The sequence below is a fragment of the Salvelinus namaycush genome, chromosome 2, assembly GCF_016432855.1.
Source record: "Salvelinus namaycush isolate Seneca chromosome 2, SaNama_1.0, whole genome shotgun sequence".
In the NCBI taxonomy this organism is placed as follows: Eukaryota; Metazoa; Chordata; class Actinopteri; order Salmoniformes; family Salmonidae; genus Salvelinus; species Salvelinus namaycush.
The window spans coordinates 23395832-23423197 of record NC_052308.1 but is presented as its reverse complement, the minus strand read 5'-3'; the positions used below and the strand labels follow the sequence as shown (position 1 = coordinate 23423197).

Here is a 27366-nt window from a genome sequence, read left to right as displayed (position 1 = left end):
AGTTACATCCTGTGTGTCCAGTTTTCTCTGCTTCTCGTGTTTGGAATAGAACTCTTACCGTGCATTACCATGCATGTTCCACACTCTGCCAAGAGACATGATTGCCTGTGGAAGCCCATATTGTCAGTTTTCTTATATGGCATCTGGTTCAGAGTAGATTACCTACTTTAAAAATATGGTCTTAATGAATTGCTAGATATAACTTTGAAAATCAAATGCACAGTACTGTATTTGTAATACTATCCCTGCTTAACAGCCACACAGATGTATTGTTGAAACATTGTACATTTGTACACTTTTGTGCAGATTTGCTTTACGCTAAGAAAGCAGGCTTCATACTCTACATCCAATACATGTTGAGAAACAGTTGGTCTTTTTTGATATTTTGATTAAATAGGTAATTGGTGCATAATTATTTGAATTTGATTGTACTACCCTTCTTACATTAGGTACATTTTATGTAAATCTTTGTTTTTTGGCATATATGCCAAGTTAGTTTCCTTTGACTGTGTGTGGTATAACAGTGACTGGGTTAAAAAGCATGATTGTGTGTGTACCTAGAGAAATTTGTTCAGCAAACCGTTATCATTCAGACTTCAACATGTTCAAATCATTTTTGTATGTGTAGCTTTTGCTTTGACATTGGATATTGGGGTGGTGATCATATGAACACTTGTTTGTAATTCATTAATATCACACTGGAGCCATCTGTACCTAGGAAGTGTTTAGTGTGCATTGGACTTATCTTATACATACAACTCTCAATCCTGACGCAAAGTCCACCATCTCCCCCCTAAGAATCCATTTTCCACCCTTTTTGTTCATCTAAAGTTAAACTTCATTTATTTATTTAACAGTCTTGTTTGTGAATTTAATATAGGGATAAGCATAATAAATTCTCACAACTATCTCTCGAATGTGTGGTGTATTTTGTTCACAGTGGTCTTATTGATGGGACACAATAACAAATGTCGTCTTGCCTAAGAACGTCAGGCTGTAAAAACAATGATATTTCCTGAAGATTCCACAAGTTGAATCGCTATTGTTGACACCCAGCAGATAAACTCCTGCACACGGCCGACATTCCTTATGGTGTGTTCCGTCCTTTACTCAACGCATCTCTCCACACAACACTGACTGCAGACAGTAATGAGACAGATTGTACTATAAATGCTTTTAGAAGTCTTTATTGGTCTATATTGCAGTCACACCACAACTGTTGCAGCTGGCTGGCTGTGATATCTTTGGTTGGGGAATTATCCTCTGGATTACTCTGCAAGCTGAAATACACAAGTTAAATATGCTTCAGTTATATGCTCTAAATATTCCAGAGCAGACCAACTTCAGCTGACTGGTTGAGTCTAGTGAATTTGTTCCAAATCCAATAATAATATTTTCCCTCAATTGTTAGCCACATGTTATGTGATAAATCACACCTTACCGGTATCTTCCATAAAGTGTAGTACTGACCTTTGGCCCTTGGTCCCGAGTGCGAACTCTGAGCTTATTGACCGTGGTCTCAGCCATTTCAGCCCTCTCTTCTGCGTCGTCCAGCTCATGCTGGATCTTCCTGAACTTGGTCAGGTTGAAGTTAGCTTGTTCCTCCTGAGGGGAGAGGACAGAGTGAGAGATCAGAGAGAGCAGGTAACTAGATCATACCACTGTAGGTCATTTGGAAACAGACCCACATTCCATACAGTAACACAAGAGTAAACTGGAAGTGGTATGGGGACTTACCGCTTCCTCAGCCTGCCTCTTGTAGCTCTTCACCTTGGCTTGCAGCTTGTCTATGAGCTGCTGCAGACTAGCCAGGTTCTTCCTGTCCTCTTTCTGCAGGGACAAACAAACAGCAGGGGGCAGCATGAAGCACTACACCATTACATCATCACTGCACCACTACATTATAGAAAAATAATATAATCAGCAATATGATCCATCATTAAGATGATCACTTGAACCTAATGAAGTGCAAAATCATAACATTGGGGAACTGCATGACACAGATCTCTTCCTACATTTTCCCCATGGCTAATGAAGGTGCTGTGTTTCTGTACCTGGTAGGTGAGTTCTTTGATCTTCCTCTCGTACTTGCAGACACCCTTCTGGAACTCCTGGCTCTTCTGCTCAGACTCTAGCTCATTCTCCAGCTCTGTCAATAAGTACACTGTCACACCACTGATCTACACTTACTGTTCAGTAATGGTGAAGAGGTGAATATCTCTAACCAAGTAAATTGCTGTCCTCTTCGGTTCGTACAGTGTCTTGCAAAAGTATTCACCCCCTTGGCATTTTCTCTATTTTGTTGCATTACAACATGGAGTTTAAATAGATTTTTTTGGGGGGGGGGGGATTTCATGTAATGGACATACACAAAATAGTCCAAATTGGTGAAGTGAAGAAAATTACTTGTTTAAAAAAATTAATTAAAAAAAACAGAAAAGTGGTGCGTGCATATGTATTCGCCCCCTTTGGTATGAAGCCCCTAAATAAGATCTGGTGCAACCAATTACCTTCAGAAGTCACATAATTAGTTAAATAAAGTCCACCTGTGTGCAATCTAAGTGTCACATGATCTCAGTATATATTTACACACACACCTGTTCTGAAAGGCCCCAGAGTCTGCAACACCACTAAGCAAGGGGTACCACCAAGCAAGTGGCACTATGAAGACCAAGGAGCTCTACAAACAGGTCAGGGACAAAGTTGTGGAGAAGTACAGATCAGGGTTGGGTTCAAAAAAAATATCAGAAACTTTGAACATTCCACAGAGCACCATTAAATCCATTATTAAAAAATGGAAAGAATATGGTACCACAACAAACCTGCCAAGAGAGGGCTGCCCACCAAAAACTCACAGACCAGGCAAGGATGGCATTAATCAGAGAGGCAACAAAGAGACCAAAGATAACCCTGAAGGAGCTGCAAAGCTCCATAGCGGAGATTGGAGTATCTGTCCATAGGACCACTTTAAGCCTTACACTCCACAGAGCTGGTCTTTACAGAAGAGTGGTCAGAAAAAAAACAAGCAAACATGTTTGGTGTTTGCAAAAAGGCATGTGGGAGACTCCCCAAACATATGGAAGAAGGTACTCTGGTCAGATGAGACTGAAATTGTGCTTTTTGGCCATCAAGGAAAATGCTATGTCTGGCGCAAACCCAACACCTCTCATCACCCCGAGAGCACCATCCCCACAGTGAAGCACGGGGTGGCAGCATCATGCTGTGGGGATGCTTTTCATCAACAGGGACTGGGAAAATGGACAGAATTGAAGGAATGATGGATGGCACTAAATACATGGAAATTCTTGAGGGAAATTCTTGAGGGAAACCTGCAGCAGGTTGACCCTGTGTTCTGGGAGTGCAGCAGCTCGTGCTCGGCCAGTTTGCGTGTCCTGCGCTCTGTCACCGCCGCCTGCTCCTTCAGCTCCTTGTTCTGCTGCAGCGTGTCATCCAGCTCCTGGGGTTACAGAGGACATTGACAGTGTTCAGTACAGAATGCTATTGACATAACACAGCAGGCAAACAATCTGAAGTGTAGATGAGTCAAGTAGCTAACTTGAATTTATTAATTAGTCTGAAGAGTTTATTACAGTGTATACAAAGCACTGTAAAAACAAAATCAGAGGAACCTTGTCTGGACATTGTCACAGAGGCCATAAGTGAGTGTGGAGTTGTCAGACTGGCTGCTGAAGGACTTGCCTTAATCTTGACCTGCACTTCCATCTCGTTCATGTCCCCCTCGATCTTCTTCTTCAGATGCACCGCCTCATTCCAGGACTTGCACTCTGAGGCCAGGGTGGCCTGCATGGATTCCAGGGCTCCTTGGGGGTTACGGCTGGGGGGCGAGGAATGGGAAGAGGGATGGTGAAAGAGAGCAAAAATGTGGAGAGTTAGAAAGGCAGGGACATTCCTTGACATGAGCCTCTGATACTGAAAGGAGAGATAGCTACCAGAGCCTGTACAACCCCTGACATGTTATCTAATCGTATGGTCATTGAACTCACTGGAGGTTGTTGATTTCCCGTCCTTCTCCACCAGCTTCATGTAGATGTCAGCCTTAATCAGATCAGCCAGGGAGGGAAGACCATCCATGAGCTGGAGCAGATCAAGAAGGATCTGAACATGGAGAAGAGTGAGATCCAGGCTGCCTTACAGGAGATTAAGGTAAGTCTCTGTTCCGCCTTTTCCCTCTGCCTTTTTAACTGTACTGTACTGAAACTATTGTGTGTATTTTGTTTGTATAATATTCTGCTCTCTCTCTCTTTCTCTCAGGGCACTCTGGAACACGAGGAGAGAAAGACTCTCTGTATCCAGCTGGAGCTCAACTAGATCAAGGCTGACATCTACAGGAAGCTGGTGGAGAATGACGGGAAATCAACAACCTCCAGTGAGTTCAATGACCATACGATTAGATAACATGTCAGGGTACACTAAGCAAGGGGTACCACCAAACAAGTGGCACCATGAAGACCAAGGAGCTCTCTAGGGGTAGACAGGTCAGCAATCTCCTCTGTAGGTGGGGAAGAAGAGGACAGTGGGGTTAGTGGAACAAAAAGGCCTTTCAGTTTGCGTTTCCATACCATGTAAGATTGGTGTGAAATTCTCAACTAATAATCATTCATTTGAATATTATTTTATACTGAAATACAGTATGGGGTTTGAGGGGAGAAAGTACTAATTTGGCTACAATGTAATTAAATGGCTAAATGTGGCATGGAACAATGACTATAGTCTGAGGTAATCAGATGTGTGTGAGGTGGTCGTACCCTGAAGGTTCTTGTTCTCTCTCGGTGGTCTGCAGGTGGTCCAGAGCTTCGTCATAGGAGTTATTCAGCTTGAACAGCTCAGTGCTCAGGCTGCGGTACTTCTGAGAGCTCTCCAGCTCACACTGGCACTCCTCATACTTCTGCCTCCACACGGCCAGCACCTGAAATCAGTAGTTCACCTCTTTAGTCATTCCATTGCCGCTGCCTAGATTACGTTTATGTTCAAAACAGCCAAAATTGCTATTTTTTCCACAGAGGTCATTCCAGTTGAGATCCTTACTCAGAAACAGGATGTCATAAAGTTGACAGCATATCTCTGTAGTTCACATTACCCATGATAGCGTCCTATGGCTCACCTTATCGAAGTTGCGCTGCTTCTTGTCAAGGGCGGAGGTTGCAGCGTTGGAGCTCTCCAGGTCCATTACTAGGTCCCTCTATCTCCGTCTGCAGACGGTGCTTGGTCTTCCCCAGGGAAGAGCACTTGTCGTTGGACACCTCCACAGACTCCTCAGATTCCTGCAGATGTGTCACCAGCTTCTTCCTGGTGAATACATACAGTGCCTTCAGAAAGTATTCATACCCCTTCATTTATTCAACATTGTTGTGTTATAGCCAGTGGTGGAAAAAGTACCCAATTGTCATACTTACTCAAGTAAAAGTGAAAGTCACCCAGTAAATTACTACTTGAATAAAAGTCTAAAAGTATTTGGTTTTAAATATACTTAAGTATCAAAAGTAAATGTAATTGCTAAAATATACTTGTGTCAAAAGTAAAAAATCATTTCAAATTCCTTATATTCAGCAAACCAGTCAGTATTATTTTTTATTTACGGATAGCCAGGGGCTATCTCCAACACTCAGATATAATTTATAAATGAAGTGGGTGTATTTAGTAAGTCCACCAGATCAGAGGCAGTAGGGATGACCAGTGATGTTCTATTGAAGTGTGTGAATTTCACTATTTTCCTGTCCTGCTAAGCATTCAAAATGTAACAAGTACTTTTGGGTGTCAGAGAAAATATATGGAGTAAAAAGTACATTATTTTCTTTAGGAATATAGTGAAGTAAAAGTATACGTTGTCAAAAATATAAATAGTAAAGTACAGATATTTTCTAAACACTAATTAGTAGTACTTAAGTATTTTTACTTCGATACTTTACACATACTGTATTACAGTATGAATTCAAAATAAGTTGAATTGATTTATTGAAAATGAAATACAGAAATATCTTATTTAAATACAGTACCAGTCAAAAGTTCAGACATACCTACTCATTCAAGGATTTTTCTTTATTTATACTATTTTCTACATTGTAGAATAATAGTGAAGACATTAAAACTATGAAATAACACATTTGGAATCATGTAGTAACCAAAAAAATATGTTTTACATTTTAGATTCTTCTAAGTAACCACCCTTTGCCACATATGCTGAGCACGTGTTGGCTGCTTTTCCTTCACTCTGCAGTCCAACTCATCCCAAACCATCTCAATTAGGTTGAGGTTGGGTGAAGGTGGAGGCCAGGTCATCTTATGCAGCACTCCATCACTCTCCTTCTTGGTCAAATAACCCTTACACAGCCTGGAGGTGTGTTGGGTCATTGTTCTGTTGAAAAACAAATTATAGTCTGACTAAGTGCAAACCAGATGGGATGGCGTATCGCTGCAGAATGCTGTTGTAGCCATGCTGGTTAACTGTGCCTTGAATTCTAAAAAATCACCAACAGTGTCACCAGCAAAGCACCCCAACACACCTCCTTGCTTCACGGTGGGAACCACACATGCAGAGATAATCTGTTCACCTACTCTGTCTCACCAAGACAGGGCGGTTGGAACCAAAAATCTCAAATTTGGACACATCAGACCAAAGGACAGACTTCCACCGGTCTAATGTCCACTGCGCGTGTTTCTTGGCCCAAGCAAGTCTCTTCTTCTTATTGGTGTCCTTTAGTAGTGGTTTCTTTGCAGCAATTCAACCATGAAGGCCTGATTCACGCAGTCTCCTCTGAACAGTTGATGTTTAGATGTGTCTGTTACCTGAAGTCTGTGAAGCATTTATTTGGGCTGCAATTTCTGAGGCTGGTAACTCTAATGAACTTATCCTCTGCAGCAGAGGTAACTCTGGGTCTTCCTTTCCTGTGGCGGTCATCATGAGAGCCAGTTTCATCATAGCGCTTGATTGCTCGAGGTAGAGTTCCTTATGATAAGCTGTAGACCACACTATCTATATTATTCGTAGCCGTCTATTTACCACCACAGACCGATGCTGGCACTAAGACCACACTCAACCAACTCTATAAGGCCATAAGCAAACAAGAAAATGCTCATCCAGAAGCGGTGCTTCTAGTGGCCGGGGACTTTAATGCAGGCAAACTTAAATCCGTTTTACAACATCTTTACCAGCATGTCACATGTGCAACCAGAGGAAAAAAAACTCTAGACCACCTTTACTCCACACACAGAGATACATACAAAGCTCTCCCCGCCCTCCATTTGGCAAATCTGACCATAATTCTATCCTCCTGATTCCTGCTTACAAGTAAAAACTCAAGCAGGAAGTACCAGGGACTCGCTCAATACGGAAGTGGTCAGATGACGCGGATGCTACGCTACAGGACTGTTTTGCTAGCACAGACTGGAATATGTTCCGGGATTCATCCAATGGCATTGAGGAGTATACCATCTCAATCATCGGCTTCATCAATAAGTGCTGTAGAACCTTTTGAGGATCTCAGGACCCATGACAAATCTTTTTAGTTTCCTGAGGGGGAAAAGGTTTTGTCGTGCCCTCTTCACGACTGCCTTGGTGTGTTTGGACCATGATAGTTCATTGGTGATGTGGACACCAAGGAACTTGAAGCTCTCAACCTGCTCCACTACAGCCCCGTCGAGGAGAATGGGGACATGCTCGGTCCTCCTTTTCCTGTAGTCCACAATCATCTCCTTAGTCTTGGTTACGTTGAGGGATAGGTTGTTATTCTGGCACCACCCGGCCAGGTCTCTGACCTCCCTATAGGCTGTCTCGTCATTGTCGGTGATCAGGCCTACCACTGTTGTGTCGTCTGCAAACTTAATGATGGTGTTGGAGTCGTGCCTGGCCATGCAGTCGTGGGTGAACAGGGAGTGCAGAAGGGACTAAACACGCACCCCTGGGGAGCTCCAGTATTGAGGATCAGCATGGCAGATGTGTTGCTACCTACCCTCACCACCTGGGGGCGGCCCATCAGGAAGTCCAGGATCCAGTTGCAGAGGGAGGTGTTTAGTCCCAGGATCCTTAGCTTAGTGATGAGCTTTGAGGGTACTATGGTGTTGAACACTGAGCTGTAATCAATGAATAGCATTCTCACATAAGTGTCCCTTTTGTCCAGGTGGGAAAGGGCAGTGTGGAGTGCAATAGAGATTGCATCATCTGTGGATCTGTTTGTGCGGTATGCAAATTGGAGTGGGTCTAGGGTTTCTGGGATAATGGTGTTGATGTGAGCCATTAACAACCTTTCGAAGCACTTCATGGCTATGGACGTGAGTGCTACGGGTCTGTAGTCATTTAGGCAGGTTGCCTTTGTGTTCTTGGGCACAGGGACTATGATGGTCTGCTTGAAACATGTTGGTATTTGTCGTGGAAAATTGCGAGATTATGTTATAGTGCTTGTAAAATTAAATTATAATCTTTGTATTGCATTAGAATGGTTGTTTTATTCGACAGAATAGAATCTGTCGACTATTGTGTGTTCAGTGTTCCACTGAGGATGGGCCTCTATGAGATAGCACTGACAGAGGAGATTTACGATGTCTTTGGCCAATAAAGCCTAAAGAGCATTCCAGATAGTGAGGTTATGTTTTTGTACTATGAAGTACCAGGAACGCGATTAGAACCTCGTCTTAGAGACCAAACTGAACGATAATTTATAGCTAATGCTATCTGGCTATGGGATACTCCTTTCTCAAGTAAAAGGCCCTTTGTGAAGAGTTCCTATTATCTGTGGTTTGTCATGCCGACTAGGGGGGGTGTATTTTGGCTATAAAAGATCTTAGTATTCTTTTATAGGCACTCAGAATTCATTATAGACACTGAATTGATCTGAGAGTCAAAGGGCTATAGTAAAGCTCACATTATTAAAGATGAAGTTTAAGTATAACTGACTGGTGTGTGGTTTCTAACTCTCCTCATTTGGTAATACAGGAAATTGCCACGACATATTACAGACTCAATGAGGGACATGTTGAAAATGTCAGTGAAGACACCTGCCAGTTGGTCAGCACATGCCCGGAGCACACGTCCTGGTAATCCGTCTGGCTTCGCAGCCTTGTGTATGTTGACCTGTTTAAAGGTCTTACTCACGTCGGCTACGGAGAGCGTGATCACACAGTCATCTGGAACAGCTGATGCTCTTGTCGTGTCTTTGGCTATGCCGGATTAAGTAAGTGAGTGAACTCTGAGTGAGCAGAGTTTCTCTATGACAAACCGTTCTGTCATTTAAGAAGCTACAATTACATTTAATCTTTTCACAAATAGTTTCATATTTAAACATTTAAATTGCACAACAATTCCATGTGAATCTGATAACTAGAATGTGTCAACTTTCCAAGATACAGTTTGTCATCCTGTCATTAGTAGTAATGTCTCAGACAACAACTGATCTGAGATCATATTCATTAAGTACCAACGCATATTTTCAACTGGTTGGATTACCGAAATATGGTTCCGTTTCCCACCTTTTGATGTTACCAGACTCTATGTTACAAAGGCTTTACAAGAGTCAACTCTAAAGTAGAGAGAGAGAAAAGGGGAAAGGTATTTATGGGGGTCATAAACCTCCCCCAACAGGCCAATGTCATGACACTCATGCATGCCTCAGTGTTGCTTGCCTCGAAGCGAGCATAGAAGTGATTTAGCTCGTCTGGTAGGCTCGTGTCACTGGGCAGCTCGCGGCTGTGCTTCTCTTTGTAGTCTGTAATAGTTTGCCAGCCCTGCCACATAAGACGAGTGTCGGAGCCGGTGTAGTATGATTCAATCTTAGCCCTGTATTGACGCTTTGCCTGTTTGATGGTTCATCGCAGGGCATAGCAGGATTTCTTTTAAGCTTCCGGGTTAGAGTCCCACACCTTGAAAGCGGCAGCTCTACCCTTTAGTTCAGTGCGAATGTTGCCTGTAATCCATGGCTTCTGGTTGGGGTATGTATGTACAGTCACTGTGGGGACGACGTCCTCGATGCACTTATTGATAAAGTCAGTGACTGATGTGGTGGTGTACTCCTCAATGCCATCGGAAGAATCCCGGAACATGTTCCATTCTGTGATAGCAAAACAGTCCTGTAATTTAGCATCTGCTTCATCTGACCACTTTTTTATAGACCGAGTCACCGGTGCTTCCTGCTTTAATTTTTGCAGGAATCAGGAGGATAGAGTTGTGGTCGGATTTACCAAATGGAGGGCGAGGGAGAGCTTTGTACGCGTCTCTGTGTGTGGAGTACAGGTGATCTAGATTTTTTTTTTTTCCCTCTGGTTGCACATTTAACATGTTGATGGAAATTTGGTAGAACTGATTTAAGTTTGCCTGCATTAAAGTCTCCGGCCACTAGGAGCGCCGCCTCTGGGTGAGTGGTTTCCTGTTTGCTTATTTCCGTATACATCTGTCTGAGTGCGGTCTTAGTGCCAGCATCTGTCTGTGGTGGTAAATAAACAGTATAGCTGAAAACTCTCTAGGCAAGTAGTGTGGCCTGCAATTTATCACAATATACTCTACTTCAGGCAAGCAAAATCTAGAGACTTCCTTAGATTTCGTGCACCAGCTGTTGTTTACAAATATGCACAGACCACCCCCCCCCCCCCCCCCCCCCCCCCTCGTCTTACCGGAGTGTGCTGTTCTATCTTGCCGGTGCAGCGTATATCCCGCTAGCTGAATATCCATGTCGTAATTCAGCCACGATTCCGTGAAACATAGGATATTTCAGTTTTTGATGTCCCGTTGGTAGGATATTCGTGATCGTACCTCGTCTAGTTTATTGTCCAATGATTGCACGTTGGTGAGTAGTATTGATGGTAACGGCCACTGAGCCACCTCAGCGTTAGCCTTGGACAGGGCTCGCTGCAGCTCAGCCTTGGCCTCCTGCTCCTCATCATACTGTTCCCTCAGCAGGTCACAGTCATGGCAGGAGGACTGGAAAGCATGGGCGCTCTTTGCCTGAAGACAATGATAGTGGAGATAGCGCCAAGATGGTGGAAGGAGGTAAGGTCAGTCGTACTTTTAAGCACAACAACTAGGTGGTGTATGTATATTGAGATGTTTATACATTCTCGTTTTGCTACCAGACTGATGCTGGAACCAGGAATACTATTATTCCCAATCCCATTAATTTCCATGTCATTCCCAATTCTGAATAAGCACTCCACTACAGAATAGGGCTGCTGACATGGAATGTTGGCCTTTTCTTCCTCCAGCTGCTTCTTAAGCTCCTCAGCATTCTGACTGAAGGAATGCTTGGTGCGCTGCAGCTGAGTGACCACGACTTCCCACTCCTCCAGCTTTCTGCCAAACTCGGCTACAGGGGTGGGGGAGAGAGTGGGAGACCAGTCAGTCAGGGAAGGGGGATTTTAAAATAGAACCTTTGGTTTTACACATTCTGTCTCTATAATACTCTAGGACAGGGCCTCACCACAGTCGGCCTGAGCGCGGGCTCTCTGGGCGTTGGTGTCATTGTTCTACTTCTGGTGCTCCTCCACCTTGTCCTTGGCCTCGCTTATCTGGTTCTCATACTGTTACAATAATTTTGTTCTCAGTAGTTCATAATACCCAATTGAATTAATTACTCAGCCTGAAACCCAGAATTTGTAAGAAACTGGTTGAAATGAATCAGGCGGAGGTCCAGCTACAATTGTCAGGAATGTTTATTTAGAGAGCTCTGCTTATCATTTCCGGTACATTGGTCTATATACCTCACATTTCATCATAAACGTCACTCCTCCTCTCAGATACAATGGCAACATAGTTCACAAGTCTTCTTCTCATACATGGTCTGCCACCTGTTATACAATCTACTACAAGCCCAAGGTCTCTCCCCTCCCTGGGTGGGGAGACTTCCATCCATCCCTGTTATCAGTTTCACAGTGGTCACAAGTTGTCTGCCACAGTTCCTTGCCTACTAACAGTCCCTCTTTCTTATGGACAAACATTCTTCATCAGACAGGATATAATTCTGTTAGTTATAATTCTACGTTAAATGTATACATTTAGTCATTATTCATAAAATTCCCATAACACATACAGATGACACATCTTCTCAGCATCAGCCTGGAAATACAAGTGGGATCAGCTGCAGAACCAGCCCACATATACTTGACATACTTCTGAACAGGTGTGCGTATGCTCATCTCTCTACCTTGCTCTTGGAGAGCTGTTCCACGTTGGATGCCAGATCGTCCGCCTCCATCTTGGCATCACCCAGCTGCTTCTCCACCTTGGCACAGGATGCCCGGTCAGACTCCAGCTCCTCGATACGAACCTGGGAGAAGACATGGGCATAGACAAAGAGATCAATGGATATTTTCAGCTTGTGATCTATGATCTTTGTAATCTATTGAGAAATGTAATAGTATTATATTCATGAGAAATTGCTGTTAGTATTTCTAGACCCGATTTTACATTCATACCTGTTATTCCTTGATCTTTTTCTGGAGCTGATTGGTCAAGGCTTGTTCATCTTTAATCTTGGTGGTGATCTGGTTAATCTCAAAGTCTTTCCTGATTCGAAAGAAGAGTAGATTACATTCATATTTTTTAATTGATCATTGACCAGAGAACTGATCAGTCTTCAATCAAGTAGATTGTTCTCACTTGGTCAGCTTCTATTCAAGTTGCTGCTTGTCATTCTGCAGGTCCATGACAGACTCCGTGGATAGCGTCAGGTCCCCCTCCAGCTTGCACTTGACCCATTCCAGGTCCATGCGCACCTTCTTCTCTTGCTCCAAACAACCTTCCTACTGTTTTAGGGAAGATTATGGGGAATGTCAAAGTTTAGGTGGCTGGAAAAACATTTTAACTAAGAAATCTAATAACAGGCAATACGATGTGGCATTGTATCAAAACAAAAATTACCTTTTTGCAACATGGTCAGGTACTTCCTGTCAGAGTTGTGAATGTGTGCCTGAGTGAGTGCAGGGCCATGGTCAGGCAGGGTGTCGGGGGTGGCAGGGTGAATGGGTGGTCGCTGTGGTATGATTGCATTTCAGACGTGACTCTGTGCTCATTGCCTCTCAAACGTGAGCGCCTATGTGTTTATTTAGAAACTAAAGCCCTCTGTTAAACGGCAGGCTATAATCCTCTGTCACCCACCACATATCCCTTCTATGTGCTCACTTAGAACTGCAGGCGCCTGGAACAAAAGCGGCTAGGGGCCACGGGGCAGGCGGGGGTACTTTTAGGGCCCGAGCAGCTGCTACTTGACACATGTCGCCACCTGGCTCTAAGGACACCATCAGCATTGTTTAATTTAGGGAGAGCAGAGAGGGGTGGGGAGGAATGTGTGTGAGCGAGGGGGGAATGGGGTCAATATTAACATGGGGGCCACACACTTGCAAGGCAACCATACATGGACAAGCACACGCCTCACACACACTGCTAACACTCCTGACAACACTCCTGCACTCCAAAGAGATAATACAGTACCTCCCCAATATTCTAGGACAACTGACTTCATTTAGGTACTTTACTAGAGCACTTGACATTATCAAATCAAATTAAGCCATGATCTGTTACCTTCTGGCCATCCCATGCTGGAGCTCTATCCTCAGCTGACAGCCTGGAGCAGCGTGAGGACCTTGGCCAGACGCTCATCCTTCATCTCCTCCAGCTGCCCCAGCAGACCTGCCTTAAATGTGTTAAATAACACATAGAGAAGGAGAACCCCATCCAGACCCAGTCAGGAAGATCACATACTGTGCCTTGCAAAAGTATTCATCCCCCTTGGCGTTTTTCTATTTTGTTGCATTACAACCTGTAATTTAAATTGATTTTTATTTGGATTTCATGTAATGGACATACACAAAATAGTCCAAATTGGTGAAGTGAAATTAAGAAAATTACTTGTTTCAAAAAGAAAATAATGGAAAAGTGGTGCGTGCATATGTATTCACCCCTTTGCTATTAAGCCCCTAAATAAGAGCTGGTGCAAACAATTACCATCAGAAGTCACATAATTAGTTAGATTGTACACAGGTGGACTTTATTTAAGTATCACGGTCTCAGTATATATACACCTGTTCTGAAAGATTCCCGGTCTGCAACACCACTAAGCAAGGGGTACCACCAAACAAGTGGCACCATGAAGAACAAGGAGCTCTCTAAACAGGTCAGGGACAAAATTGTGGAGAAGTACAGATCAGGGTTAAAAAAAATATCAGAAACTTTGAACATCCCACGGAGCACCATTAAATCCATTATTAAAAGATGGAAAGAAAATGCCAAGAGAGGGCCAGCCACCAAAACTCACGGACCAGGCAAGGAGGGCATTAATCAGAGAGGAAACAAAAAGACCAAAGATAACCCTGAAGGCGCTGCAAAGCGGAGATTAGAGTATCTGTCCATAGGACCACTTTAAGCTGTACACTCCACAGAGCTGGGCTTTTTGGAAGAGTGGCCAGAAAAAGCCATTGCTTAATGAAAAAAATAAGCAAACACCTTTGGTGTTCGCAAAAAGGCAATGTGGGAGACTCCCCAAACATATGGAAGAAGGTACTCTGGTCAGAGGAGACTAAAATGTAGCTTTTAGGCCATCAAGGAAAACACTGTCTGGCGCAAACCCAACACCTCTCATCACCCCAAGAACACCATCCCCACAGTGAAGCATGGTGGTGGCAGCATCATGCTGTGGGGATGTTTTTCATAAGCAGGGACTGGGATACTGGTCACAATTGAAGGAATGATGGATGGCGCTAAATACAGGGAAATTCTTGAGGGAAACATATTTGAGTCTTCCAGAGATTTGAGACTGGGATGGAGGTTCACCTTCCAACAGGACAATGACCCTAAGCATACTGTTAAAGCAACACTTGAGTGGTTTAAGGGGAAACATTTAAATGACTTGGAATGGCCTAGTCAAAGCCCAGACCTCAATCCAATTGAGAATCTGTGGTATGACTTAAATATTGCTGTACACTAGCGGAACCCATCCAACTTCAAGGAGCTAAAGCAGTTTTGCCTTGAAGAATGGGCAAAAATCCCATTGGCTAGATGTGCCAAGCTTATAGAGACATACCCCAAGAGACTTGCAGCTGTAATTGCTACAAAAGGTGCCTCTACAAAGTATTGACTTTGGGGGGCTGAATAGTTATGCACGCTCAAGTTCTGTTTTGTGTTATTTCTTGTTTTTTTTTCACAAAATATTTTGCATCTTCAAAGTGGTAGTCATGTTGTAAGTCAAATGATACAAACCCCCACAAAAAATATATTTTATTTCCAGGTTGTAAGGCAACAAAATAGGAAAAATGACAAGGGGGGAATACTTTAGCAAGCCACTATACAACTTAATTTGCCTATAGATCCAATGTGTGTTTATGTGATTAATTGACCAAACACACATGTAAAGCCTCAGCCTTCTACCTTAGTGTGTCCAAACTTGTACTGGTTGTGGTCGACCTCGAGGGACCCGAGCAGTTTCTCTGTTGCTTTCCTGCTGTCCACAAACGCATCATCAGGGATGGCATGTGGGTTCAGGATGCGATAGCTGTGAGTAAAAAGAAAACATTGTATATGATTTATGCCAATTTTATTTTTATATGTGTGTTGTGGGAATGAAAGTGTGTCATCACACTCACCACTGTTTGAACTCTGCATAGATTATGTGGTTTGGAAATCTCTTCCTGCAGATCCTGACACCCTCCAGCAAACCGTTCCAGCGAAGCTGGTGCAGCTTCAAGAAGGCATCCATGATCACTGCAGAGGACCGGGGGAGAGGGGGTTATGTCACGCCCTGATCTGTTTCACCTGTCCTTGTGCTTGTCTCCACCCCCTCCAGGTGTCACCCATCTTCCCCACTTATCCCCTGGGTAGTTCGTCTTGTCTTGTTTGTTCAAGCCTACCAGCGTTTTGTCTCAGCTCCTGTTTTTCCCCAGTCTCTTTTTCTCGTCCTCCTGGTTTTTGACCCTTGCCTGTCCTGACCCTGTACCCGCCCACCTGACCACTGCCTCTCTGACCCTGAGCCTGCCTGCCGTCCTATACCTTTGCTCCACCTCTGGATTACCGACCTCTGCCTGACCTGTCTCTGAGCCTGCCTGCCGTCCTGTACCTTTGCTCCACCTCTGGATTACCGACCTCTGCCTGACCTGACCCTGAGCCTGCCTGTCGTCTTGTACCTTGGCCTCTACTCTGGATTATCAACCCCTGCCTGCCTTGACCTGTCGTTTGCTTGCCCCTGCACTTGGGTCTTACCTTGATTCCTGATAATCTAGGTGAGACAACCACATATCACAGTCAAATATACAGGATACAAACATTCCATTTCAGCTAAACAATGGATATATAGCGTTTTGCAAAAAACACATTTTCATACACATCTAAAATCTATTAATTAAAAGTCTGAGAATAAGAATATTTTACAAACACATGAAGGTACCCATAAGCAATACTTTCTGATGAATAAACACAAATGAGAAAAATGTGTGGATATAGTGTTTTCAAAATAAACTAGTCAATATCTAAGTTCTTGCTACAGTTAATGAAAATATGCTCTCCTTCAGTTGTTGTGCACAGCTGAAGCTCTTCCATTGACTTCAAGGAGGAAACAGTATGTGATGCATATGAGAGTGGAGCCAGCAGAGACTTAAAGTGATGTTCATGTGATAATTTCCCTAAACATCACTACAAGTCTTAACTGTCTCCTTCTCAGCACTGGATAGATTATCTCTCAATGTAGAATCAGCTTCACTGCCTAACTAGCTATGTCCTTTCTGCTTGTTTATTAAACTGTAATACTTGTATAGTTTCACTGTCTACTAGATAAAGTATAAACTAGCATGATTGCATTATATTAGCTATATGATATATTTTGCGAGCAACTTGCCAACAGATGAAGTTGTCCCTCTCACCTTATGTAGCTGTGACACACTGGGACGAGGCATCCTTCTTCCTCTTCTCCTTGCCTCCAGTCATTTGGTCTGAGTCAGAGCCAACATAGTTCTTATAGAGGCAGGCCAGCAGCTTGTTGGAGGGCTTCTGGAAGCACAACACCACCGTCTTATTCAACAGGTCATTGTTTTATCCAAGCAGCCAATGATGTTGTACGGTACCTGGAGTGTCAGGATGAAGTCAACCATTAACGTCTTAATAGTTTCTGTTTTCATATGGAGTACAAGATAATTACTATGCACCCTAAATCGAAAATAGGAGGACACATGGTTTTCTGGTATAGAAATGAGATACTCGGGGTACCACAAAATCCTGCTCTGCTTTTACTGAATATCACTGATATTGATGGATTGGGAAGCTCATGTGGCTAAAAGTTGCTCTAACTACTGCCAAAAGAGTCATATTGAGAGTTGCGAGTCATATTGAGAGTTGTGGGTGAAAAATGAAACCTATACTGTTTGTCTGCATTGATTGCTGCTTGGGGTTTTAGGCTGGGATTCTGTATAAGCATTTTGACATCTGCTGATGTTAAAATGGCTTTATAAATACATTTGATTGCTTTGTGCCAATTGTATTGTTAAGAAACAATAAACTTCAATTGAAAAAAATAGTATTACTTCGCTAAGACATGTCATTATGGAAGTTATATCAAATAACACTATCTAAAGTAATACAATAGTATACCATTGTTACATACTTACCACTTCAGCGTGGTGCATCACCTCATAGTGTGCCTCGTACTTGCGCTTCTTATCAGGTTGTGGCTTCTGGAAGTTAGCTGACTTTCCAATATGGTTGCCGTATAACTTGGCTTTAAAGCTGTTGTCTGTCGCCTTGGGGAACAAATTCAATCAATTTTTATTGGTCACATACACATGGTTAGCAGATGTTATTGTGAGTGTAGCGAAACGCTTGTGCTTCTAGTTCAGACAGTGCAGCAATATCTAACAAGTGATCTAACAATTGCACAACAACTACCTAATACACACATCTAAGTAAAGGAATGGAATAAGAATATATACATATAAATATATGGATGAGCAATGACCGAGTGGCATAGGCAAGATGCAATAGATGGTATAAAATACAGCATATACATATGAGATGAGTAATGCAAGATATGTAAACATTCAAGTGGAATTATTAAAGTGTCTAGTGATCCATTATTAAAGTAGCTAATGATTTGTATGTAGGCAGCAGCCTCACTGTGTTAGTGATGGCTGTTTAACAGTCTGATGGCCTTGAGATAGAAGCTATTTTTCAGACTCTCAGTCCCAGCTTTGATCCCCCTGTACTGACCTCGCCTTCTGGATGATAGCGGGGTGAACAGGCAGTGGCTCGGGTGGTTGTTGTCCTTGATGATCTTTTTGGCCTTCCTGTGACATGCACTCATCTTCAAGGATGGACATGATCCCACAGGGGCTGGAGAAACAAGGCTCAACTTAACATACAGTACAGATAGTGAATCTGAGATGCATCATGCAATCAAACACATTACAATACATAAAACAAATCCTGCAAACAGATACAGGTTCTTATCATAAAACATATCAGCAAGCAAACACATCCTTAGGTTCAATACCTCATCTGAGGTGGGATGTCAGTGCAATGTTTTTGAGAAGTGGTTGTTCCCCATACATTCTCTGAGGTCAATGCCAGCCTGTAGGTTGAGCTCGAAGTCCATGAAGGTCCACTCAATGCCCTCCTGTTTGTACTCCTCCTGCTCCAGGATGAACATGTGGTGGTTGAAATACTGTTGCAGATTCCCATTGGGGAAGTTGATGCACAGCTGCTTAAAGCTGTTGAGCTGAAATGAAAGGGACATGGGTTCAGAATAAGCATATTTTTGTATATTTTTTATTTATTTAACCTTTATTTAACTAGGCAAGTCAGCTAAGAACAAATTATTATGTACAATGACGGCCTACATATAGAGTGGAATAAAATCCTTGGATTTTAAGAATGCATAAAGCACTTTAGATTTTAGTCTTGTGATATGAAGCTTAAAAATTATGTAAACATTAACAGACCACACCCAAATGACGAACCGTCTGTTTTCTGCTAACTAGCAGTGAAAGATCCAGGTAGAAAGATGTTTGTTTGTGAATTGCCTCAAAAGATATCACCCTGTGAAAACTGTGGCGTGGATAGACCTACATCAAAGATCCCTGCCTTGCCAGCTATTTCCAGCACTCCTATGAAGAACTGGCAAGGCAGGGATGTGTACAGGGTCTTGTTAATGCGTCCCACCAGCCATGTCAACATGCGACCATAAGTGGCTTTGGCTAGAGCTTCAACGGAATAGTTAACCTACAGCACCCAACCATATACAGTTGAAGTCAGAAGTTTACATACACTTAGGTTGGAGTCACTAATACTCGTTTTTCAACCACTCCACAAATTTCATGTTAACAAACTATAGTTTTGGCAAGTCGGTTAGGACATCTACTTTGTGCATGACACAAGTAATTTTTCCAACAATTGTTACAAGACAGATTATTTCACTTATAATTCACTGCATCACAATTCCAGTGAGTCAGAAGTTTACATACACTTAGTTGACTGTGCCTTTAGACAGCTTGGAAAATTCCAGAAAATTATGTCATGGCTTTAGAAGCTTCTGATAGGCTAATTGACATAATTTGAGTCAATTGCAGGTGTACCTGTGGATGTATTTCAAGGCCTACCTTCAAACTCAGTGCCTCTTTGCTTGCCATCATGGGAAAATCAAAACAAATCAGCCAAGACCTCAGAAAAATAATTGTAGACCTCCACAAGTCTGGTTCATCCTTGGGAGCAATTTCCAAACGCCTGAAGGTACCCCGTTTATCTGTACAAACAATAGTACGCAAGTATAAACACCATGGGACCTCACAGCCGTCATACCGCTCAGGAAGGAGACGCGTTCTGTCTCCTGGAGATGAACGTACTTTGGTGCGAAAAGTGCAAATCAATCCCAGAACATCAGCAAAGGACCTTGTGAAGATGCTGGAGGAAACAGGTACAAAAGTATCTATATCCACAGTAAAACGAGTCCTATATCGTCATAACCTGAAAGGCCGCTCAGCAAGGAAGAAGCCACTGCTTCAGAACCGCCATAAAAAAGCCAGACTACGGTTTGCAACTGCACATGGGGACAAAGTTTGTACTTTTTGGAGAAATGTCCTCTGGTCTGATGAAACAAAAATAGAACTGTTTGGCCATAATGACCATTGTTATGTTTGGAGGAAAAAGGGGGAGGCTTGCAAGCCGAAGAACACCATCCCAACCGTGAAGCACGGGGGTGGCAGCGCTTTGCTGCAGGAGGGACTGGTGCACTTCACAAAATAGATGGCATCATGAGGAAGTAAAATTATGTGGATATATTGAAGCAACATCTCAAGACATCAGTCAGGAAGTTAAAGCTTGGTCGCAAATGGGTCTACCAAATGGACAATGACCCCAAGCATACTTCCAAAGTTATGGCAAAATGGCTTAAGGACAACAAAGTCAAGGTATTGGAGTGGCCATCACAAAGCTCTGACCTCAATCCTATAGAAAATGTCTGGGCAGAACTGACAAAGTGTGTGCGAGCAAGGAGACCTACAAACCTGACTCAGTTACACCAGCTCTGTCAGGAGGAATGGGCCAAAATTCACTCAATTTATTGTGGGAAGCTTGTGGAAGGCTACCTAAAACATTTGACCGTAAGTTAAGCAATTTAAAGGCAATACTAATTGAGTGTATGTCAACTTCTGACCCACTGGGAATGTGAAATAAATCATTCTCTCTTCAATTATTCTGAAACGTCACATTCTTAAAACAAAGTGGTGATCCTAACTGACCTAAGACAGGGAATTTTTACTAGGATTAAATGTCAGGAATTGTGAAACTGAGTTTAAATGTATTTGGCTAAGGTGTATGTAAACTTCCGACTTCAACTGTATGCACACACACACACAGGGTACACACAGGGTACACAGCTGTCATTCGCATGGGTACTCCCTGTTGCTTGGATAGCAGATTCTATGGTCTGTGATGTGTTGAGTATTTGATTGATTAAGAACCTATCCCTGCTGGAATGCTAATCACGGAGCTAAATGAACACAAATTAACCTAAATTCACCGTACAGATGCAGTTGATTAATGTCCTTTGACTATGTGGTGGTGTTCGACGCTCTGTACCTTTACCACATACTCGTTCCCCACCTTCACACTGGGGTACAGGAGCCCCTTGATGAGGTCAGCTGAACTGACTTCCATTAGGGAGGAGGCTTTGTCAGCACCTGGACAAACATACAGAAGATGTTCATGATGAGACACACACAAGCATAACAATCTGTTGGTTGGAGGCTACAATGTATATGGTCCTGATCTGGTCTCTATGTATGTCTTGACTATTAGACAATAGTCAGTCCACTTTAGTGCAATGTCTCAAATTGGTAGTCCCCTTTACTTTCAGTGCCTTCAGCCTGTGGAGGAGAGTATCTTTGTCAATCAAAACTCATGTGATTGGGTCAACAAACACTGCAGCACTTTCTGAGTAGTATTGGATTTTATCCTAATTTAACAATAAGTTCTGGTTTCTTCTGAGACATGATCTGATAGTAGATATGGTAGCTCCTCTCCCCAGGTTATTGAAATATCACTCTGGATTTTCCAGAAAATCTAAAAGTAAAGAAATCATAGTTAAATAAAATAAACAATAAATCATGGGCATACAGTGCATTCGGAAAGTATTCAGACCCCTTGACTTTTTCCACATTTTGTTACGTTAAAGCCTTATTCTAAAACGGATTCAATTGTTTTTTCCCCTCATCAATCTACACACAATACCCTATGATGACACAGCAAAAACAGTTTTTTTTTTTTTTTTTTTGAAACAGTCTGTTATTAACATCGTTACAGCCCCACCATTTACATTTTCTTCTCACTCCCTATTTAGATTTTCCTCTTTAAACTTTTTATAAAAATTGATAAAAAGTTTAAAGAGGAAAATCTAAATCAAAAATCAAAATAGGGAGTGAGAAGAAAATGTAAATGGTGGGGCTGTAACGATGTTGATAACAGACTGTTTCAAAAAGGAAAGACTTGTAAGACTTGAATGAATAAAAAAAATCATTAAAATAATTGAAAGATAACAAGCAGTAACAAAAGAGGGCTGTACACATGACAAATAAGAGCAGACTTTGAGCCACAAAGGACAGTAAGAATGAAAATGTACATTCACTTTTTAGATGCTCAATGATGGAGTATGACCAAGACACCATAAAGGAATAGGGAAAACATTGAGTGAGTTCTTATGACAAAAAAACACCAAAACATTTTTAAAAGGGGGAGGGAAACAAAATTCGGAATGCCATATTGACCTTACTCCTTTTTTAGCAGCTGCTTCCCCAAAAGCTGCTACAGTGGCAAAATACTGAATGACACATTTGGGGTTGGCAGTTTTGCCTTGCCAGCACCAGATTCTCCGCTATAGGAGTGTGGGAAAAGGAAAAGTGTGCATAAAACAGGTTAAAAAAATGCACAAATCAAGAAAATTACGGCTTAAACTGCAGTCAAAGAAAAAATACCAGAATGTTCTCTCTGAAACAAAAACGAGTACCAAAAAAACTCCTGTTTTCACATCTTGAGATGTAACACATAAAAATTATATATATATATAGTGGAGTACAGCAGGTCAGCCACCAGGGGAAGACTCGTCGAGGCCTGGTAACAGATGGAGTATACATCACGAGGCGGTGTCTCCATCTACTGGACGTGCCAGGTCTTGACGGGCTCTCCGGACAGGACTAATTGGGGCTGATTGGGAGCTGGTGAGTAATCAAGTGCGGAATGCTCACCAGCTGTGCAAGGCCCATAAAGCTGCCAGAAGGGCAGCATACAGGGAGGACTGGGGGAAGTAAGGTGACTTCTGTGTAGTTGGAGACGGTGCCCGAGGGAGTTTGTGTGCAAAACAGGATACAGCAAGAACCGGAGCCCAGAAGACGGTATCCCGGAGAGGCTCTCATGGGGGAGACCTATCCTTTTCTTCTGATTTATTATTTAATAAACACCCTTGAAACCGAGCTAATCATACTCTGTCCGTGTCTGATCTGTGTAAAACGTCTTGACCAAACCCCCTGGTCTGCCACAATATATATATATATACAGTTGAAGTCAGAAGTTTACATACACCTTAGCCAAATACATTTAAACTCAGTGTTCACAATTCCTGACATTTAATCTTAGTAAAAATTGCCTTAGGTCAGTTAGGATCACCACTTTGTTTTAAGAATGTGAAATGTCAGAATAATAGAATGATTTATTTCAGGTTTTATCTTTTTCATCACATTCCCAGTGGGTCAGAAGTTAACATACATTCAATTAGTATTTGGTAGCATTGCCTTTAAATTGCTTCACTTGGGTCAAACGTTTCAGGTAGCGTTCCACAAGCTTCGCACAATAAGTTGGGTGAATTTTGGCCCATTCCTCCTGACAGAGCTGGTGTAACTGAGTCGGGTTTGTAGGCCTCCTTGCTCGCACACGCCTTTTCAGTTCTGCCCAGACATTTTCTATAGGATTGAGGTCAGGGCTTTGTGATGGCCACTCCATTACCTTGACGTTGTTGTCCTTAAGCCATTTTGCCACAACTTTGGAAGTATGCTTGGGGTCTTTGTCCATATGGAAGACCCATTTGCGACCAAGCATTAACTTCCTTACTGATGTCTTGAGATGTTGCTTCAATATATCCACATAATTTTACTTCCTCATGATGCCATCTATTTTGTGAAGAGCACCAGTCCCTCCTGCAGCAAAGCATCCCCACAACATGATGCTGCCACCCCCGTGCTTCACGGTTGGGATGGTGTTCTTCGGCTTGCAAGCCTCCCCCTTCTTCCTCCAAACATAACGATGGTCATCATGGCCAATCAAGTCTATTTTTGTTTCATCAGACGAGAGGACATTTCTCCAAAAAGTACGATCTTTGTCCCCATGTGCAGTTGCAAACAGTAGTCTAGCTTTTTTATGGCGGTTTTGGAGCAGTGGCTTCTTCCTTACTGAGCGGCCTTTCAGGTTATGTCGACATAGTACTCGTTTTACTGTGGATATAGATACTTTTGTACCTGTTTCCTCCAGCATCTTCACAAGGTCCTTTGCTGTTGTTCTGGGATTGATTTGCATTTTTCGCACCAAAGTACGTTCATCTCCAGGAGACAGAACGCGTCTCCTTCCTGAGCGGTATGACGGCTGCGTAGTCCCATGGTGTTTTTACTTGCGTACTATTGTTTGTACAGATGAACAGGGTACCTTCAGGCATTTGGAAATTGCTCCCAAGGATGAACCAGACTTGTAGGGGTCTGCAATTATTTTTCTGAGGCCTTGGCTGATTTGTTTTGATTTTCCCATGATGTTAAGCAAAGAGGCATTGAGTTTGAAGGTAGGCCTTGAAATACATCCACAGGTACACCTCCAATCGATTCAAATGATGTCAATTAGCCTATCAGAAGCTTCTAAAGCCATGACATTATTTTCTGGAATTTCCCAAGCTGTTTAAAGGCACACTCAACTTAATGTATGTACACTTCTGACTCACTGGAATTGTGATACAGTGAATTATAAGTGAAATAATCTGAAAATGTACTTGTGTCATGCACAAAGTAGATGTCCTAACCGACTTGCCAAAACTATAGTTTATTAACAAGAAATTTGTGGAGTGCTTGAAAAACGAGTTTTGATGACTCCAACCTAAGTGTATGTAAACTTCCGACTTCAACTGTATATATTGTTTTGTAGAAAAATGCTATAACAGTGGCTGTGTTTGGATGCTGAATACTGTAAGATTTCTCCCACGGTGAACGTCACAATTTAACTTACTTCTGCTTTAGTAGTAGTATGTGAAATATCAGCAAACTATACAGGGTATACTGTAACAGTAATTACAACAAAACTTTCTGACATGGATTTAATTATGTGATTGGTGGGGCGGCAGGTAGCCTAATCGTTAGAGCATTGAGCCAATAACTGAAGGCTGCTGGATCAAATCCCCAAGCTGACAAGGTAAAAACCTGTTGTTCTGCCCCTGAACAAGGCAGTTAACCCACTCTTCCCTGGTAGGCTGTCATTGTAAGTAAGAATTTGTTCTTAATTAACTCAAGGTTAAATGAGCATGGACTGATTCTCATGATCTGTTCAGATATGATACCGAGTAAGCTGTTACGAAAGGCTTGTGTACGTGCTACGTGTAGTGTAGTGCTACGTCACCATGTATTTTGGTAAAGCTTTAATTGAGTCAAGTCATATTCCATTACTGTCTGGAATTTGTTAGTCCATTACTCTCCTACTTGGTCAAATAACCCTTACACAGCCTGGAGGTGTGGGTCATTGTTCTTTTGAAAAACAAATGATAGTCCCACTAACGCAAACCAGATGGGATGGTGTATCGCTGCAGAATGCTGTGGTCGCCATGCTGGTTAAGTGAGCCTTGAATTCTAAATAAATCACTGACATTGTCCCCAGCAAAGCACCCCCACACCATCACAACTCCTCCTCCATGCTTCACAGTGGGAACCATACATGAGGAGATCATCTGTTCACCTACTCTGCGTCTCACAAAGACGCAGCGGTTGGAACCAAAAATCTCACATTTGGACTCATCAGACCAAAGGACATATTTCCATTGCGCGTGTTTCCTTGCCCAAGCAATTATATTCTTATTATTTATGTCCTTTAGTAGTGTTCTTTGCAGAAATTCAACCATGAAGGCCTGATTCACACAGTTTCCTCTGAACAGTTGAAGTTGAGATGTGTCTGTTACTTGAACTCTGTGAAGCATTTATTTGGGCTGCAATTTCTGAGGCTGGTAACTCTAATGAACGTATCCTCTGCAGCAGAGGTAACTCTGGGTCTTCCTTTCCTGTGGTGGTCATCATGAGAGCCAGTTTCATATAGCGCTTGATGGTTTTGTGACTGCACTTGAAGAAACTGTTGTTTCTCTTTGCTTATTTGAGCTGTTCTTGCCATAATACCCCCCTTACCTTGTCACAACACAACTGATTGGCTCAAAAGCATTAAGAAGGAAAGAAATTCCATAAATTAACTTTTAACAAGGCACACCTGTTAATTGAAATGCATTCCAGGTGACTACCTCGTGAAGCTGGTTGAGAGAATGCCAAGTGTGCAAAGCTGCCATCAAGGCAAAGGGTAACTTGTTTAACACTTTTTTGGTTTCTACATGATTCCATATGTGTTATTCATAGTTTTGATGTCTTTACTATTATTCTACAATGTAGAAAATAGTAAAAAATTAAGAAAATCCCTTGAATGAGCCGGTGTGTACTGTAGATAATTGACAGAGCACAGAGGCCTTGTTTAGGTGTGTCAGCATGGCCATGTTCTTTATCATGTCAAACTTAGGAGGATTAATTTGCTGGATGTCCTCCTCTTTCACTGTAAGAGACTGTAGAGCTGGGAAGAGGAAGGAGGAAGAGGCAATGCAGTGAGACTGGTGCAATGGGCAAGGGTGAACTGGGGAGGTCTGCTTCTGTTGTCATATATATTCTGCTATCATATCATATTCAGTCACTGCAAACTATATACCATTTTATTATTAAAAACAATTCATAGTGATGTATCAAAATAAATGATTATATTATATATATTATTAGTATTTTATTCTATCTATAAACACTTGCAAAGAAATTAAGGGTTGATGCATGGTAGTATTTTCTGATTGTGTGTCAACTGTAGTGTCAAATCCCTGAGCGCAGCACTCACCTTTCTTCTATCTTTGGTCTCAACGATAACATTGTCTCCGTCGAGCTGCTTGTTCTCATCCTCAATGTAAGCCTCCTTTTCGTCTGGAACCCATGCTCGCTTTTTACCATCAAACGAGATGATTTGCGCAGCCAGCAACTCCAGATCAGTTTTTCGTAGAAAAGGACCAGCCCCTCCGAACTTATTCGCATCAAAGCAGGACATGATGGCACTGGCAACTCCACACGCAGACGTACCCGACGCACTGACAGGAGAGATTTATCAAACTCCTTTGTATTATTTTGTTACATTTTTTCCTCATTCAAGGGTTTTTCTTATTTTACTATTTTATACATTGTAGATGTATAGTGAAGACATCAACATTTACAATTCGCGCGTAATATAACGAGTATATCCATTCTTGACAATATACGAAAAAGTTGTTTTAGCAGAACAGAAATATCAAGATACGTTTTTTAGCAAGAATAAATACATTGTATGAAAAATTAAACATGAGAAACAACTACACATGGGTATGGTACCGGTGCGTAGTGACAAAAAACAACAACAACAAAAACAGACGAGTTGGAAGTTGTAAACTGACCTCAGGGTGCACACAACACGATTACTATTATTAGAGGTTTGTGCTCGTTTTATTGTCTTTCTCAAGGTCACTGTCAGAGTAGACCCGTCCCTAATTAGCATATTCCTCCTCCATCGCCTATTGGTGGTGACCCCGTGTCTCAATTGACACAAAAGGAAAG

The 27366-nt window shown here is 42.3% G+C and overlaps 1 pseudogene; it reads right to left on the bottom strand.

Moving 5' to 3' along the window:
- Positions 1–1194: 1194 nt before the first annotated feature.
- LOC120020709 lies at positions 1195–26827 on the bottom strand (annotated as a pseudogene).
- Positions 26828–27366: the final 539 nt, after the last annotated feature.